This window comes from Balaenoptera ricei, chromosome 4, assembly GCF_028023285.1.
Source record: "Balaenoptera ricei isolate mBalRic1 chromosome 4, mBalRic1.hap2, whole genome shotgun sequence".
Lineage (NCBI taxonomy): Eukaryota > Metazoa > Chordata > Mammalia > Artiodactyla > Balaenopteridae > Balaenoptera > Balaenoptera ricei.
Window position 1 is genome coordinate 154677005 of NC_082642.1, and position 4055 is coordinate 154681059.

A 4055-nucleotide genomic window follows, 5' to 3' on the forward strand; every position below is an offset into this window, starting at 1 on the left:
GAAAGGTGGTGGTGTATAACAAGCACTTCTTATCTCAGTGCTTTTGATGGTCAGGAATGTGGGAGTAGCTTAGTTAGGTGATTCTGACTCCAGGTCTTTATGATGTGCGAGCAAGGTGTCGCCAGGAGCTGCAGTCATCTGAAGGCTTGATCGGGGCTGGAGGATCCGCTGTTGATAGGAGGACTCAATTTCTCACTGGCTATTGGCTGGAGTTTTCAGTCTTCACCACATGGGCCTCTCCATGGTCATTCTCATGACATGGAAGCCAGCATCTTCCAGACAGATTGATCCAAGAGAGAAAGCAAACAGGAATCCACCATGTCTTCTATGACTTAGCCTCTGACGTTGCACTCTGTCACTTTTGCTTTTTTCGCCTATTCTTTAGCAATAAGTCAGTAAATCCAGCCCTTACTCAAGAGGAGGAGAATAGGCTCCAGCTTTTCAAGAGAGTGTCAAAGAATTTGTGGACATATTTCAAACTACACACACCCCATCACCCCAGAACAAGTTTGTTGGTAGCTGAGGGGAAATAGAATGATGGGTTGCACCTAAGGTCGGGAAGAGGGGCTTCAATGATCCACCATAGATCAGGCTGTTGGAGTGTAATTATGTAACTGCTCCTTTCTTACAATGTTCCCTGGTCTCATGAGCAAATGAAGGGAGCACAACCCATTCTATTCAAATGAAGTGGGCCAGGCCGCTGACATGAAGCTGCATACTGAGATGTCAAGGTGAGCATAAAAGCCTTCCTGGTCATTTACTGCTGAAAATTACACACTCCATTATACATGATGCAGAGGAAATTAATTCTCATGAAATAGAGGCCCTGGTTGTGTAGGCAGGTGAAGATTCAACATCCTCCTCTGATGTAACCACCTCTTGCTGACCTCCCAGTTTGCCCAGTGTGGTACAGCATGCTGATTGCTGTTACACACTCAGGGAGTTTGCATAGAAGATTAGGATAAAATAGGATAGACTAGGAAAGATAGAATAAAAAGAGAAACTCTTCCCTTCGTATAAAACATAGTGGACAGATGAAGATGGTCTTGATTTAAGCCCAAATGGTAGAAAATGGCAATAACACTGGAAATGGAAATATTGGTTCTATGAGGGTTGGGATTTTCCTTCTTTTCTCCTGTATCCATAGTGTCTATGAAAATGTGCCCTATACAATAAGCACCTTGCTGAATATTTTTCTTTAATTTATTGGATGAGATAGCACTCACCATAGAAAAGAAAGTAGTGGGACTAGAGAGTGGTGGGAATTCTAGATTTAAAATTTAGATTTTAGGTTACTGATGCCAGAAAATTCCATCCTTGGGCTGTGCTGGTGATAGGCTTGCAGCCTGAGGAAGTGATTGTGTAAATGCCTATAAATGTATCATATTGGGGTCCAAGCCAATTCTGGTGTGGCCCACCCTTGGCTGATCCCATGGTAGGATCTACACCAAGCGGCAGGGCAAGAGCCAGAGATGAAGACTCAGTCAAGCCACACAGTCTTAGGCTGATGATGTTTCAGTAACCAGACAACATACTTCTTGCTTCAGCAGCCATTGAGAGCAGCCACTGCAGACAGCTGTAGAGTGTGGTCAAGCTGAACATGTCACAGTAGCCTGCCAGGCCCTAGGAGCTATTAGCAGCAGTGAGAAGAGGTATCTATTTAGGTCCCCCACCACCGCCATATTTGGGTGGCAACCTCAGGCAGTGCAACAGCACTTGCTCTGAGCTGCAGTAGCTGGGCTGTGAAGGGCTCCAGCCTCAGGGAGCACAGCTGAGTTTGCTCTCCTCATTCTAGAAATAGACAGATAAGGAGCCAGGGGAGGAGTAAACTTCTTTCTCATCTGGGCATGACATCACACTGTTGAAGTAGGGCATCCCTGTTTGAGTTACAGCTTTATTTTAACTTATAATGGACTTTTATTATTTTTATTTTTATTTTTTTGAATATCAAGAGGAGAAAAAATGGAGTATTATGTCACAGAAGCCAAGGTCACTGTCAGCAGTCTCAAATGCAGCTGAAAAGCCAAGAAAATGAGGACTAAGAAGTTTCCTTTGAATTCACTGTCATGGAAATCACTGATGATCACAAGAGAACAGTTTTGATGAAGAAATTGATGGGTGATGTGGGTTGAGTAGAAAATTAAGGTTAGGAAATGGAACCAATGATTATAGATAACACTCTCAAGAAGTTCTGCTATAAAGAAGACCAGAGAGGGAGTTGAGTAGCTAGAGATTAAATAGGTTTTTGAGGGAGGGTTTCACTTCATTCATTCATAAATTCCACTTTTTACTATATAAACATATATATAAAGTAAATGTTTTGAATATGATTCAAATTTTCTGTGTCTGTTTTACATCAACTTCATTTTTGTTTTCTTTTTACCTTTTGATCCCTTTCATCCATTTCTCTCACCTCCTTATCCCCTCCTCCAGCCACCACCAATCTGTTCTCTGTATCTATGGGCTTCTTTTTTTGTTTGTTTGTTTGTTGTATTTTTTAGATTCCCACATATAATAGAGATCATACAATATTTGTCTCTCTCTGTCTGACTTATTTCAGTTAGCATGATACACTTGAGGTCCATCCATGTTGTCAAAAATAGCAATATTTCATTCCTTTTATGGCTAAATAATATTTTATTATATATATATATATATATATATATATATATATATATATATATATATATACCACATCTTCTTCATCCATTCATCTATCAAGGGATACAAATAGTTTTCATATCTTGGCTATTGTAAATGATGTTGCAATGAACATGGAGGTACATATACCTTTTCAAGATAATGTTTTAGTTTTCTTCGAATAAATACCCCAAAGTGGAATTGCTAGATCATATGGTAGCTTTATTTTTAATTTTTTGAGGAACCTCCATAGTGGTTGCACCAATTTACATTCCCACCAACAGTGCATGAATGTTCCCTTTTCTCCATATCCTCACCAACACTTGTTATTTGTTACCTTTTTGATAATAGCTATTCTAACAGGTGTGAGGTGATATCTCATCATGGTCTTGATTTGCATTTCCCTGATGATTAATGATGTTGAGCATCTTTTCATATACCTATTGATTACTTGCTTGCTTTCTTTGGAAAAATTTCTATTCATATCTTCTTCCCATTGTTTAATTGGATTGCTTGTTTTTGTTTTGTTATTGAGTTGTTTGAGCTCTTTATGTACTTTAGATATATTTTAGATGATCGTATATATGATTTGGAAATATTTTCTCCCATTCAGTAGCTTGCCTTTTCATTTTGTTGATGGTTTCCTTTGTTGTGCAGAAGCTTTTTAGCATGAAGTAGTCCCATTTATTCATTTTTTATTTTGTTGCTTTGCTTTTGGTGTCAGAATCAAAAAATCATCACCAAGACCTATGTCAAGGAGTTTACTGTCTATGTTTTCTTCTAGGAGGTTTATGGTTTCAGGTCTTATGTTCAAATCTTTAATCCATTTTGAGTTAATTTTCAGGTATGGTGTAAGATGGTGTTCGAGTTTCATTCTTTTGCATGTGGCTGTCCCGTTTTCCCAACACCACCTATTGAAGAGACTGTCCATTCCCCATTGTGTATTCTCAGCTACTTTGTAGTAAATTAACTGAGCATATACGTGAGGGTTTATTTCTGTGCTCTCTTTTCTGTTCCATTGATCTATGTGTCTGTTTTTATGCCAATACCATACTGTTTTAATTACTATACCTTTGTAAGATAGTTTGAAATCAGGAAGCATGTTACCTCCAACTTTGACCTTCTTTCTCAAAATTGCTTTGGCTATTCAGGATTTTTTGTGATTCTATACAAATTTTAGGATTATTTATTTTATTTCTTTGAAAAATGTCCTTGGAATTTTGATAGGGACAGCATAGAATCTTTAGATCATGTTGGGTAGTATGGACATTTTAACAATATTGATCCTTCCAATCCATAAGCATGGAATATCTTTCCATTTATTTGTGTCTTCTTCAATTTCTTTCATTAATGTCTTATAGTTTTCAATATAAAGGTCTTTCACTTCCTTAGCTAAACTTATTCCTAGGTATTTT